General features: G+C 36.2%; 2 pseudogenes; both read right to left on the reverse strand.

Moving 5' to 3' along the window:
- Positions 1-46: 46 nt before the first annotated feature.
- LOC126689521 (perakine reductase-like) overlaps positions 47-15,998 on the reverse strand; it is a 30,263-nt pseudogene continuing 14,311 nt past the window's right edge.
- On the reverse strand, positions 4,729-6,785 carry LOC126689526 (perakine reductase-like; annotated as a pseudogene).

The following is a 15,998-nucleotide window of genomic DNA, read 5'->3' on the forward strand; positions in this document are numbered from 1 at the left end:
TTGTGTCTCGCTTTTTCTAACATTTCCCACTTTTTGGAGGCGATAATGATAACACAAAGCATAGTGATTAATTAATCCACTGATGAGGAAGTTTGTGATGTGTTACCTTAGCATAGGACAAGGTCATACATAATAAGGATATATTTACATCCACTACTCATTATTTCTCCCAAGCAAACATAGACAACAGGACAACAGAGAATTGATGTTTCCCTTCAGTGGTTTGTGCTTTAGTTTTCATATCTACAATTTGCAATCACTTTGATGGGGTATTTGCATTCTTCCAGTTATACTCAGATAAAATGGCCAGATCTCTTTCACCACCGACTTCATTAATGGGCACAGCATCACCAATTTCTTTCAAATCCTCTTGTGTAAGTTTCACTGCCAAGGATCCAATGTTGTTATCAAGATTCTTAACTTTAGTTGTCCCTGTAAATCATCCAATCAATGAATTTCACATCATGTTCAAATCCAAGTTCATGAAACAGAAATTTTCAATTAAGCAAAGTCTAACAAGAAAGGGTCAAAGTTCGTAAGTTGTAGATGTAGTAGGAACATAATTTTCTAACCATACAATTAAAAAGTAGACTTTCATTTCTCATGGAAATAAGAAGGAGCTATTGGTAGAAGTGAGCAAGCAACCACATAAAGAATTTAATCACATATTTGTAAAGATAGCAAAAGAAATTAAGAGACTAATATACCAGGGATTGGGATTATATCATCTCCCTGATGGAGAAGCCAGGCCAGAGCTAGCTGAGGTGGAGTGCAAGCATGCTTTGCAGCCAGGTTGGCAAGCCGTGCATATAGAAGTTTGTTCTTCTCTAAGTTCTCCCCCATGAACCTTGGATGTATAGCCTATGCCATAAATATCAATGTGTATAGTATACATAACAATATATAAGTATACACTGTTATCTTGAAGGATATAAAGAGATAATGTAATCCAATGGTAGATTTGACAATAAGCACTTCAAATCAAAAGTAATTGAGAGGTGTAGCATTATTAAAAGCTACATTCAAGTGTAACTTGAACACAGTCATATAAATATATATGTTTGCGTTCAGAAACCATGGAATCACTTTATTATTTATTAGTAGTCACATACCAGAACACTCTCACTAGGCAAGCTCTCAATGATTGCTTTCCCAGCAAAGAATCCATGTCCAAGAGGGCTATATGCCACTATCCCAATGCCAAGCTCTCTGTGAGATTAACAAAAACTTTTAATGATGATGTGAAAATTTCCTGATAGTCTATTGTCCTAAAAATATCTGATTCATAACAGATTCTAAGGTCACAAAGACAAACTTTCAATTATGTTAAGAATTCAATTGCCTTTAAAATTCAAACAACAGAGCTAGAATTTTTTTTAAAAAAAAAAAGACCTGCAGAGTGGAACTATCTCATCTTCGATATCACGGGTCCAAAGAGAATACTCCATTTGTAAGGCAGTGATGGGATGAATTGCATGAGCTCTTCTTATTGTGTCTACACTAGGTTCTGATAACCCAATGTATTTTATTTTTCCTTCCTCCACCAGCTTCTTCAGCTCCTCCATCTACCATGCCAAAATCAATTATAACTTCTAATGCAAAAGGAAATGAATTTTAAAACCAGTACAGTCCATCCATCAAATATATGAAAGTAAATAGATTGTATAAATTTAAAAGTACAAATATCTAATCACTCACGGTTTCCTCTATTGGCACTGAAGTGTCCACACGGTGCTGATAGTACAAATCGATATAGTCCACATCAAGATACTTAAGACTGGCTTCACAGCATTGCCGTACATATGCAGGGGTGCCCTTGACACCAAATTGACCTTCCTCTAATTTAGTAATACCAAATTTTGTAGCTAGTTGAATTTTCTCCCTACCAAGCTGCTTCAGAGCCTAAAAAGACAATATAATTTAATTTTTTTTAATCAATGTTCGAATATGGATGTTCCTAGGGCTGCTTTGTTCAATTGGATGCAAATTGAAATTAAACATACATAATCGATAACTCGGCATGCAAGCAAGGTGTGAGCTAAAATGACATTTTTCCTTTCAATATGATTAGAAACTAGAAGTACCTTGCCAACCATGATCTCGTTATCATGGTTATCTCCGTAGACATCTGCAGTATCAAAGAAGGTTATACCCCTTTGAAAAGCTTCCTTTATAACAGAGCATCCAGCATCATGCGATAAAGGAGCATTTAGCATTCCAGAAAGTCCGCCACATCCAAAGCCCAATCTTGAAACCTACACCCAAAAAAGGAAACCACAAGAAGAACATTGAGGCGGTTTCTTGCAAGTAAAATTCATACCAATCCAATAACTTGTGTTTCTATGTAGTCTTCAGGTTGGAGGTGTGTTCAATTGATCAATACAATTGGTCTGTTTTTATGCTTCTTACAGATGAGATGAAGATGCTATCATGAAGCTAATATAATCTGAAAGAATGTTTACTTTGTCTTGCTAAATATTAATCTGTTATCTGTATAAACCTTACCTCTATAAGTTCACATATATTACAACAAACTCTGAAGGCTTTGTCTGAATGACAAAACTTCATCTATTTCCACAATTCTCATAACAGAAACAGCAGTCCATCTCACATGAGATTCACAAGTGCGGTGTAGAGGTCTCATGCTAAATCATTACAATTGTCCGATTTCTCTATTCAAAGGCTTTTTTGCCACCCCCAGTTTGATTTAGGACAAGATGATACTTGTGGTTTACTCTATGACACTCCCACCCACACCCACTGTACTATAAAGAATAGTCATCTGTGGTTATTCTCTGTGGGTGTATTACAATTTAGGGTAATACAATTTAGTTTACAGAATTTTCATTGCCACATTTGTCCAAAATTAGCGTTTTTTTTTTACACACTTCACAATTTCCTATGTCAAAAAGTAGGATGAGAATCCTGTTCTAAGGCCCCAAAAAAATGGATTTATGAAGCAAATCTCAAGGAGCTAGAATTTAAAACTGAAGCAGTACTTAAATTGTCATTTTTCTTAAGAACATATGTCATATTACGTCCATATGCATGCAGATGGTTGTCATATAAACTATTATTCTGGTGTAAATATCAAAAGCCCCTAACAATACAAACACAAAAACAATTCTTTACAAACCATGGGTGAGAAATTGAAGATCGTAAGAACCTGATAAGGAAACCCAACAGGAAAGCATTGAGACTCTTTCGGGTTCAAAATACAAACAATAAGGAGATAGAGAGATGTAATTCAACCCAATATGTACACAACAGTAACTGATCCAATATATATATATCTCGGATTGGTTAAAAGGGGTTTTGATGACTAGTGCCTATTAATTTTTGCAGGTAGTCCAATTATTATAATACTGGAATACCCATCAATCGGAGAAAAAGAAGCATACCTCCAGTCCCTGACTGCCAAGTCGTACTCTTGGAATTTGGATATGGGGCTTCTCCTCCATTCTCAACAAACCACTGCACAGCTTACTTTGCTCTCTACTTGAAAAGATACTACTTTGGAAAAAGAAATGTTCCACTTCACAATTTTGATCACTTGTAAAAGTTGAGACTTTTATGTTCTCGTTCCCCCACCAACAAATTTTAAAAAAATATTTTGATTCCGGATTAGTTCCGGAATAAATATTTCAATGTAACAACTTTATTTTATAATATAAATACCGGATTTGATTCCATATGTTTTTTTTTTTTTTTTTAAACTTTACTTTTATATTATCATTACCAAACAAAATTGGTTGATGGGTATATTCTACGCAATGAATGATTTCAATACTTTCTTTCTTTTTTTCTTTTTCTTTTTTTAATAAAGAGAATGATGTGATGCCTTTTGTAAAACTTACCATCAAGGTTCTTTATAAATAAATTTACCTAATATATGCTCGATGTAGGATTGGGATATAGCACCCTTCTTGCAACACACTCATCCAAGTCCAATCCAATACAATCCCAAAATTTAGGAGACAACATTTTTTTCTTGCAACATCTCAAGGGTCACCTTGTGTTGAGTGTGCATGCGACAATAGAAAACCCACTTGGTGAAAAATAAAGAATTTGAGTAATTAATATAACTTAAATGAGTCCAAGTCCATAGGTTTAATCTTTTTTGTAAGTGGTGTCCCTTAGGCGTTAATTGTAGTTTCACCAAGGTGTTATCTCCCTAGCATTGACCTCGATCTTAGTCTTCCCGTACATATTATCTTCCTGATGAATTGGACATAAAAGTAGTTCAAATATCCCAAACCATATGCCTTTGTTTGATTTCCATACCTTCAGTTCTACATTTTCTGTGTGTCCTGTTACCAAGTCATTAATTAATACTCTCGAATAATTTCTATTGATCCCTAATTAGGCATGACAGAAGCTAAAGCTGCTATACCTGTATAACTAATCCCTTAACAATTATTTTTTAAGGGTTAATTCCAGTGTTAGTGACATAAACAAGCCTAAAAAAATTTCTCGCACAAAACCATCATCATCGATTATTTGCAGGTAAATACTAAATATGAATGAGGTTATACCGTAGACCAACATCATCGATTATTTTCATAGATAAAAGAGGGAAAAGAAGAGCTACCTAAAAATAAAAGTATACCTTAAGGTAAGCTTGAGATTATTTCCCTTCTTGTTAAAAATACTGAGTAAAGAAGAAGAAGAATAGTTTCCACCTTCCACGGGTATTCATTTTGACTCCTCACCCCACAAGATAAGGCCTGTCTAATAAAAACTGATTAATTATGCATTCACAGTTCCATTATCAGGAGATTCTTTCTCCCATCATACATAATAAGGATATCCTTACATCCTTTGCTCATTATTTTTCCCAAGCAATCGACATAGACAACAGGACAACAGAGAATCAGTGTTTCTTTGTGCTTTGTTTTCATATCTATAATTTGCAATCACTTTGATGGGGTATTTGCAACTTTCCAGGTATACTTGGATAAGGTGGCTGGAAATCTTTCACCACCTACTTCATTAATGGGCACAGCATCACAAATTTCTTTCAAATCCTCGTGTAAGCTTCACTGCCAAGGATCCAATGTTGTTATCAAGATTCTTAACTTTAGTTGTCCCTGTAAATCATCCAATCAATGATTTTAACACCATGTTCAAATCAAATTTCATGAAACAGAATTTGTCAATTAAGCAAAGTCTAACAAAAAGGGTCAAAGTACTTTTGTTGTAGATGTTGTAGGAATATAATTGTCTAACCATACAATTGAAAAGCAGACTTCAATTTTTTATGTAAAGAAGAAAGAGCTATTGCTAGAAGTGAGCAAGCAGCCATATAAATAATTTGATCACATATTTGTGAAGATAGCAAAAGAATTTAAGAGATTATTATACCAGGGATTGGGATTATATCATCTCCCTGATGAAGAAGCCAGGCCAGAGCTAGCTGAGGGGGAGTGCAAGCATGCTTTGCAGCCAGGTTGGCAAGTCGGGCATATAGAAGTTTGTTCTTCTCTAAGTTCTCCCCCATGAACCTTGGATGCATGGTCTATGCCAGTAATATCAATATAAGTGCCAATATATAAGTATACATTGTCATCTTGCAGGGTATAAGGAGAAAATGAAATTTAATGGTGGATTTGACATAAACACATCAAATAAAAAGATATTGAGTGGCGTGGCATTGTCAAAAGTTACACCAAGTAGCCACATACCAGCATACTCTCGTTAGGCAAGCTCTCCACGACTGCTTTCCCACCAAAGAACCCATGACCAAGAGGGCTATATGCCACAATCCCAATGCCAAGCTCTCTGTGAGATTAACAAAAGCTTCTAATGATGATGTGAAATTTCGTGATATTCTATTTGTTCTAAAAATATCTGATACATAACCTATCCTAAGGTCACGATGACAAACTTTCACCAATGTTAACATTCAATTGGCTTTGAAATGCAAACAATAGAGCAACATAAAAAACCTGCAAAGTGGAATTATCTCATCTTCAATATCACGGGTCCACAGAGAATACTCCATTTGTAAGGCAGTGATGGGATGAACTGCATGAGCTCTTCTTATTGTGTCTACACTAGCTTCTGATAACCCAATGTATTTTATTTTTCTTTCCACCACCAGCTTGTTAGAAATCAACACTAACTCTGTTGTTTCTAGAAACTTCTAGAGTTCCACTCAATTTACTTCTCTCCGGAATTCTTTAGAAAGTTCTCTTGCATTCCGGAAATTTCTCCCTGATGCTCTTTCCGGATTTCTCTATGAGATATTTCTAGAGACTTCTATGAAGAAGTAAATCTTAGCCACATGTTTATAGAATAGTCTAAAAGCTTGGTAAATAAAGTATTAAAAAAAAAGATGCTAGAAGCTTCAAGTTGGTTTCCTAACCAACATACACCTAGTATAAATAGATGTGGTGGTATGTGAAGTAGTGCGTGAGACTAGTGAGATTAGTGAGATTTGTGAGAGACTTGTGAAGAGTGTGAAGTGAAGAAATAAGTAAGAGCTATTGTGTAGTGTCAATACATAGGTGTCTAGAGAGTTGGTGTGTGTGTCTTGTAAAAACATTAGTGCTTGTAAAGTGTTGTAATTCAAAGAGTCGAGTTTTAATAAAAGCTCTTTGTTCAATCATTTGTTCAATAATCTAGTGTCAGAGCTTCCGCTAACTCAACACAGCTTCTTTAGCTCCCCCATCTACAATGCCAAAATTGGTTATGATTTCTAATGCCAAAAGAAATGAAGTTTAAATGTAGTACCGTACATTGAAAATATAAAAAATATATATATAAATTTAAAAATGAAAATATCTCGATACTAACGGTATCTTCTATTGGCACTGAAATGTCCACACGGTGTTAATAGTACAAATCAATATAGTCCACATCAAGATACTTAAGACTAGCTTCACAGCATTTCCGTACATATTTAAGGGTACCCTTGACACCAAATTGACCTTCCTCTACTTTAGTAAAACCGAATTTTGTAGCTAATTGAATTTTCTCCCTACCAAGCTGCTTTAGAGCCTAAAAAGAAAAGAGAATTGATTTTTAATCAATGTTAGAATATAGATATTTCTAGGGCTACTTTGTCCAATTGGATGCAAATTGAAACCAAACATACACAGTCAATTACTTGGCATGCAAACAAAGCATGCGCTAAAATGACATTTTTCCTTTCAATATGATTAGAGAGTAACAGTACCTTGCCAACCATGATCCCATTATGATGATCTCCGTAGATATCTGCAGTATCAAAGAAGGTTATACCCCTTTGAAAAGCTTCCTTTATAACAGAGCATCCAGCTTCATGTGATAAAGGAGCATTTAGAATTCCAGAGAGTCCGCCGCATCCAAAGCCCAATCTTGAGACCTATATCAAGATCAGAGCAAGCAATTGGAGCAGAAGAAACACGGATCAACTTGTATAGCAGAAGTTCAAGAAGCCATATCTGAAGCTCTTGTCGTTTAGTAGTTGTATTAGTTTACATTAGCAATATACGACTTGTAGCTTAGTGTTTATTTCATTTCATTTGTAATCACACGTGAGTAGGTTAGTTACTTACACGTGAGATAGGTTGTTAGTCTGTTATTCTGTTTCTGTTAGCTTAGATCAGAGCTTATGCTCTGTTTCCGTTTCTAGCTGATCTTGTAGATGTATATAAGGGCAGATGGTAAGTTAATCAATTCAATTAGTTTTTCCCAATTCATTCTTTTCTCATATGGTATCAGAGCTCCTAGAAAGCCTGAAATTCTAGGGTTTTACAGATTTGGGAATTTCTCTTTCATCGTCCACCATTGTTGCTCTTCTCAAGCTTTCTCAAAGCTTTCTTAAAATCTTCTCAAGCTTTTTTTCTTCTCATTTTTTTTCTTACCTTAATGGCTGCCACAACAACTAACACTACCACTGAGTCTTCATCTTCTTCACAAGACTCATATAATCCCAACGATCCTCTGTTCTTACATCCAGGAGAAAATCCAGGGGCTGTTCTTACTTCTCAGCCTCTGATTGGAGAAGAAAATTATTCTGCTTGGGCAAGATCAGTGAGGAAGTCTTTGATTGGTAAAAACAAGCTTGGTTTTATAGATGGTTCTATAACCATTTCTTCTCCACTCGTTAATTCACCAACTGCTGTTCAAGCATGGATTCGTGCTGATAATATAGTTGGTACTTGGATCATCAACTCAGTATCACCAAAACTTCAGGGTAGTATCATTTACAGAGATACTGCTTTTGAGATTTGGACTGAGCTTCGAGACACATTCAGTCAAGGAAATGGAACCAAGATTTTCAACATCCAGAAGCAAATTGCTGAGTTCCATCAGGGAGAACAATCACTCACTGATTACTTCACTCAGCTTAAGGTTTTGTGGGATCAGCTTCAGAATCTTAGTCCATTCCCTCAGTGCACCTGTGGTAAATGCGTGTGCAATATTAATCAGAGGTTGAAGGATCTTCAAATCAAAGAAGCAACAATGAAGTTCCTCATGGGAGTCAATGATGTGTTTTCTCAAGTCAGAACACAGATTTTACTCATGGATCCATTGCCTTCTGCTAATAAGGCTCATTCCTTGTTCATCCAAGAGGAAATGCAAAGATCAGTTACTAATTCTATTAGAGTTGAATCTACGGTTTTGGCTGCCAAAAGCTCAAGCACAAATCAAAGAGGAAAAGAAAGGCCATTGTGCACTCACTGTGGAAAGTTGGGACACACTGTGGAGAAATGTTATAAACTCCATGGTTTTCCACCTGGCTACAAATTCAAGAACAGAAATATGATGGCTCATCAGGTTTCAACTGTTGCAAATCAGTTCCAGGGACATAATCAGTTCCAGGGCCATCACTTAGCCTCTAATACTGATCATAATCCTATTCCAAATCAGTTTCAAGGGCATGGCTTGGCTCCAACTACTGAGTATAATCAGTTTGTCACTGCTCAAGCACCTGCATTCACTCCTGATCAATATCACCAGCTTCTGTCATTGATTGGAGCTCACCAAACTTCAACAGTTCAAGAGCCTCACAAAGTTAATGCTGTGTTATTACCATCCAATACAGTTGCAGGTATTGTTCCTTGCTCACCACATTCAGTATTTTCTGCTAAGGTTGTGAATAGAAAGGCCTTTGGTGTTGAAACTTGGGTTATAGATACTGGTGCTACAGATCACATAGTATGTTCCATGCATTTATTGACTCCCTTTACTGCAATTTCACATTCTGTGGTTGAATTACCCAATGGGGAGGCTGCACTTGTGACTCATGTTGGTACAATTAAGCTTTCCTCTCACATTACCCTAACAAATGTCCTTTGTGTGCCTTCATTTTCTTTCAACTTGATATCTGTTAGTGCTTTAACTCAATCTCAACCCTTTTGTCTTGTATTTCTGTCCAACTATTGTTTTATACAGGCCCTTACCTGTTGGAACACGATTGGAATAGGTAGAATGCATGATGGCCTCTATCTGTTACAAGCTTCTAGTCTTTCTCAAGCTTCCAAGTCTCTTGATGATTTTCTTCTCAAGAATAAGTCTAGTTCTTTCACTGCCTTTTCTTCTTCTGTTTCTCATGCCAGCTTGTATTCTCTATGGCATTCTAGGCTAGGACATCCATCTGACATGAAAGTTCATGCTTTGAGTCATCTTTTTCCTTTCTTGCAACATTGTTGTACTAAAGACTGCATTGTATGCCCTTTGGCAAAGCAAAAGAGACTACCCTTTCCTTTTGATAATAAAAGAGCTACTCATTCATTTGATCTTGTTCACATGGATGTTTGGGGACCCTTTTCCATTCCTACTACTGCTGGACATAAATACTTTCTTACAATTGTAGATGATGCATCAAGAGCCACTTGGGTTTTCCTCATGAAAAACAAATCTGAAGTTAGGCCTTTGATTGCTTCATTCTACAAAATGATCCATACTCAATTTCAAACCCCCATTAAGTCCATTAGAACTGATAATGCTCTAGAGTTTAACATGGTTGATTTTTACAACTCTAATGGCATTATTCATCAACAAAGCTGTGTCTACACTCCACAACAGAATTCGGTTGTGGAGAGGAAACATCAGCACATTCTTGCAACTGCTAGGGCATTGCAAATTCAGTCCAACATTCCTCTTGTTTTCTGGGGAGATTGCATCCTCACAGCTGTCTATTTGATCAATAGACTTCCTACTCCTTTCCTGCAAAATAAGTCTCCTTATGAGGTACTTTTCAATCAAATCCCTTCTTACTCTCACCTCAGGACCTTTGGCTACCTTTGTTTTGCTACTAATGTCAATCCCCATAAACACAAGTTCACCCCTAGAGCTAGGAAATCTGTCTTCTTAGGATACCCTTTCAATATCAAGGGTTACAAGCTGCTTGATCTTCAATCTCACTCTATTTTCATCTCTAGGGATGTCATCTTTCATGAAAAAGTGTTTCCTTTTACTTCACACACTCCCCTTCCTCCATCTGCCTTCATTCCTTTGCCTAGCATTCCTTCCATTCCTCATGTCTTACTTGATCCTATCCCACCTGTTAATGATTATTCCTTTGTTCAAATTCATCATGATCTTGATTCAGATGATCAAGCATTTCCTGATGTTTTTGATCATGTTGCTACTGATGTTCTTGATCATGATGCTTCTGTTACTCCAGCTGTGCTTCCTGATGCTCCTAGGAGGTCTACTAGGGTGCCTAAACCTCCTTCATACCTTAAGGCTTATCATTGCAACCAAATTTCATCAACCATCAATCAATCCAAGTCAGGCACTTCCCATCCTCTTTCTTCCTATCTTTCTTATGCTTCTTTATCTCCCACATACAAATCCTTTTGTTGCTCAATTTGTACCAACACAGAACCTAAGTTTTTTTCACAAGCTGCAACTGATCCTAAGTGGCAAGATGCCATGGATGCTGAGATTGCTGCCTTGGAAGCCAATAATACTTGGACCATCACTCCTTTGCCTCATGGTAAACATCCTATAGGATGCAAATGGGTTTATAGGATTAAGTACAAGGCTGATGGGGCTATTGAAAGGTATAAAGCAAGGTTGGTTGCAAAGGGGTTTACTCAGAAAGAGGGCTTAGATTACCTTGAGACTTTCAGTCCTGTTGCCAAGATGGTTTCTGTGAAGTGTATCCTTGCAGTGGCTGCTGTGAAGGGCTGGTTCCTTAGCCAACTTGATGTAAATAATGCTTTTCTTCATGGTGACTTGCATGAAGAAGTCTACATGGCTCTTCCACCTGGTTTTCACAGCAAGGGGGAGCATGGTAATCAGCTTGTATGCAGATTAAATAAGTCACTTTATGGACTTAAACAGGCCTCCAGACAATGGTTTTCCAAGTTCTCCAACACATTGATTCAACTTGGTTTTACTCAATCCAAAGCTGATTACTCACTCTTCACTAGGCAACAAGGAGATTCATTCATTGCTTTGTTAGTTTATGTTGATGACATTCTCATAGCAAGCAATGATAAGGAGCAGGTTGATCAATTTAAGGTGATGTTGAATCAAAAATTCAAGTTGAAGGATTTGGGTGCTTTGAGATTTTTTCTTGGTTTGGAAGTAGCTAGGACAGACAAAGGCATTTCCCTATGTCAAAGGAAGTATGCTCTTGAGATTCTGGAGGATGCAGGGCTTCTTGGGTGCAAACCTGTAAAAGTTCCTATGGATCAAAGTTTGAGACTCAGCAAACATGATGGTTTGTTACTTGATGATCCAGGGCAATACAGGAGACTGGTTGGAAGGTTGCTGTACCTAAGCATCACTAGACCTGACCTCACCTTTGCAGTCCACAAATTAAGTCAATTTATGGCTAAACCAAGAAAACCACATCTTGAGGCAGCACTTAAGGTTTTGCAGTACTTGAAGAATGAACCGGGTAAAGGCATTTTCTTCTCAGCAAATACAGAGTTGCATGTCAAAGGTTTTACAGATTCTGATGGGGCTTCATGTCCAGATACCAGAAGATCTGTTCTGGTTATTGCATATTCATTGGAGACTCATTAGTTTCCTGGAAATCAAAGAAACAATCCACTGTTTCCAGATCATCAGCAGAGGCAGAATATCGGGCTATGGCTGTTTCAACTTGTGAAATAGTCTGGATTCTTTATTTGCTAAAGGATCTTCAGGTTCATCACAGCAGAGAAGCCTTGTTATTCTGTGACAGTCAGGCAGCACTCCACATAGGTTCTAATCCTGTTTTCCATGAACGAACGAAGCACATAGAAATTGACTGCCATGTTGTAAGGAATAAAGTGTTGGAGAGAGTTATCAAACTTATCCATGTTAGAACTCAATCCCAATTAGCAGATTTGCTCACTAAGGCTTTGAGCCATAAACAGTTTTCAGAACTTTCATCCAAGATGGGACTCATCAACATTTATCAACCTACAGTCCATCTTGAGGGGGAGTATCAAGATCAGAGCAAGCAATTGGAGCAGAAGAAACACGGATCAACTTGTATAGCAGAAGTTCAAGAAGCCATATCTGAAGCTCTTGTCGTTTAGTAGTTGTATTAGTTTACATTAGCAATATACGACTTGTAGCTTAGTGTTTATTTCATTTCATTTGTAATCACACGTGAGTAGGTTAGTTACTTACACGTGAGATAGGTTGTTAGTCTGTTATTCTGTTTCTGTTAGCTTAGATCAGAGCTTATGCTCTGTTTCCGTTTCTAGCTGATCTTGTAGATGTATATAAGGGCAGATGGTAAGTTAATCAATTCAATTAGTTTTTCCCAATTCATTCTTTTCTCATAACCTACACCCAAAAGAGGAAACCACAATAAGACCATTGAGGTGGTTTCTTGCAAGTAAAATTCATACCAATCCAATAATTTTCGTTTCTATGTAGTCTTCAGGTTGGAGGTGTGTTCAATTGATCAATACGATTGGTCTGTTTCTATGCTTTTAACAGATGAGATGAAGATGCTATCATGAAGCTCATATAATCTAAAAGAATATTTACTTCGTCTTTCTAGATATTAATCTGTTATCTGTATAAACCTTACCTCTAAAAGTTCACATTTGTTACAACAAACTCTGAAGGCTTTGCCTAAATGACAAAACTTCGTCTGTTTTCATAATTCTCATAACAGAAACAGCAGTCCATCTCACATGTGATTAACAATTGTGCGGTAGAAGTCTTATGCTAAATCACTTCAGTTGTCCAATTTCTTTATTCAAAGGCTTTTTTGCCACCCGTAGTTTGATTTAGGACAAGCAAATACTTCATACTTTTGGTTTACTCTGTGACACTCACACCCACTGCACTAAAAGTAAAGGAATAGCCAACAGTGGTTAGGTCATCTGTGGGTGTAACATAATTTAGATTACAGACTATCCATTGCCACATTTGAGTCCCTTTAGATTAATTAGAATGAAATCATTAGTGTTTTGTCCAAAATAAAGGTTTCTTTGCAAGCCTCACATTCTCCCATGTCAAAAAGTAGGATGAGAATCCTGTTCTATTTAAGGCCCCAAAAAATGGATTTATGTAGCAGACCTCAAGGAACTAGAATTTAAAACTGAAGCAGTACTTGTCATTTTTTTTTTTCTAAAAAAAAAATTTGTCATTCTCCTTAGGACTATATCTATATGTCATATTATATCCATAGGTATGCTGATGGTTGTCATATATACTAATATTATTCTAGTGTAAATTTTTATGATCATTAACTATCAATCAAGCTACAGTGTGTAATTTGCAAAATTTGTTATAATTTATGTGATGATGGCAGGTTTTTATAGTTTGAGGTGCAAAGTGCAAATAACCCTAAAATTTAGGACTATTTTCTACCATTGACACGATCATTTTTTTCAATAATTCATACATACAAACACAGGGAGAAGAAATTTAATCCTGGATGTCTATATTAGAAACATCAGGTCTTAGCCATTAACCTCCAACCATGTTAAGCAAAGATTAGAAAAAGGGTCTACAATCGGAGAAGAAGAAGCTTACCTCCAGTCCCTGACTGCCAAGTCTTACTCTTGGAATTTGAATATGGGGCTTCTCCTCCATAATCAAGAAACCACTGCTTAGTTGAAAAGTTAGTACTTTGGAAACGAAAATGTTCCTACTTCACAATTTTGTTGACTTCACTCATGTGCTCATCGTCCCCAACTAATTTTCATGTTTAAAGATTTTTTTACTTCATGGTTGAAGACTGATGGTATGTATTCCAGCCCTAAAACAACATTATCATATCATAAATTAATCTCTTTTAAAAATATTTTAATGCCAGATTAGTTTATTTTTTTGTAACAACTGAATCCTTATTTATTTATAGATTATCATTACGAAACAAAATTGGCTGATGATTATTTTTTATACGAGGTTGTGTCAACAGCGCCAAACCAAAGTTGGAGCCTATACAGTCTGCAGACTCTACATTTCCCCCAAGGCAATTTTGACCACTCATGCACCATGCACTTTGTTAAGCAAAAATATTTCATGAAAATCCAAATTAGCATCCTGACGTAGAACAAACAGCACATGCCTTCCTGGAGCAATGCCAGATGTCACAACACAAGATCAAAGAGACAGTATTTTCAATTTTCATAATTATCTAAATTTTACTATTTTTGTCAAAAGTCACTACTTTGCCATCTATTTACGTGATTAGTGCGGATTAGGGTTTCTGGGTGTTTTCATAACTGCCCTAGGGTTTCTTTTATTATTTAAACATATTATAGCCTTCAGGGCAATTCAATTTTTTAGATTTATAAAAATATAGACTTTGTCTATTTCTCTCTGGTAGATTTCAGGACCTTATTACCTTGTGGATTCAAGGGACCCCTCATTAATTCAAGGTTTTCATTCAAAAGCTAATGTGTTTAATTTCTTTTTCCATTCAGAAAGTAACGTGTTTGTTTTTTTGTAGCTTCCACGACATTACATCCACTTAATTGTAACAAAATATCAACAAAAGAAATGGACACAAAATAACTCTTTTAATACATTGAAATATTATACCACCGTGCACCTTTGGTGCGGTGGTTACTCTACAAGTATAAGTGCTTGTGGGGTGTGGAGGGGCAAGGATTGGGGTTCAAGTCTCTAGAAAGGAATTTCACACACATATGCACTTAGATTAGGCTAGAGTAAAATTTCTATATTGTATAAAAAAAAAAAATAAAAAAAAAAAAAAAAAAAATTTAAACGCTATCATCTATCATAATAGAATTTGATGTTTTTTTAAATCCTAGAAATCAATCAATCATTAATGAACTATGATTGATTTTGTACTAGAGATGTTACAGCAATTTCTTTTTATGTATAAAATCAAAAATTTCGTAAAAAAAATCATCTTCAATTATGTTGCGAATCTTAGTTTTGATGAAATTCATAATTAATATATTTGCCCTGTAGTTGCACTAGAAATTGGAAAATTAAGCACAAGTATAACCACCCTACAAACAAGTTGGTAGGCTCTTGAATGCTCACGTGCCTCTTGAGGATATAGAGCCAAGCTAAGCATAAGTAATTGGATGCACACTAAATCAATGATTTAATTAATTGAGAATTTATTGCAGCATAAAAAATATTTACTCAATAATGAAACTCAATTGTAAACTCATCTTTTTTAATTCTTTCTTTTTTAATCTGAGATAGAAATCATATTTCAACCTAATCTAAGTGTATGTGATGAAACATTAATAGAGGAAGGCTCAAAGTGATAGCTTTTGATGTGGTTGTGATGAAATTTTTTATGTGGTTGAACACAAACTCAAAGCTTCATTGTTCGTCTTGAGAGCTTCCCCGTTACTCATCAATAGGGAGAGTAGGTGCTGTGTGACTTGGATGTGCCTAGTCATCTAGCACTTGAATTGCCTGACATGACAGGCTTTCAATGCCTGGGATGTCCATTCACTCAGGTGGCATAAAGCACCCGGCATCCTGCAAGGGCCCCTTATTATAGAACAAAGAAACAAATTGAGCTTTAGAAAGCCGTTTCGCATTAGCGCATCCGTTTTCTTGCTCGTTAGCGCTTTAGAAAGATTGCAAAGGATGGACTGAAAGAAGAGTCG

Source organism: Quercus robur, chromosome 6 (assembly GCF_932294415.1).
Source record: "Quercus robur chromosome 6, dhQueRobu3.1, whole genome shotgun sequence".
NCBI classification, from domain to species: Eukaryota; Viridiplantae; Streptophyta; class Magnoliopsida; order Fagales; family Fagaceae; genus Quercus; species Quercus robur.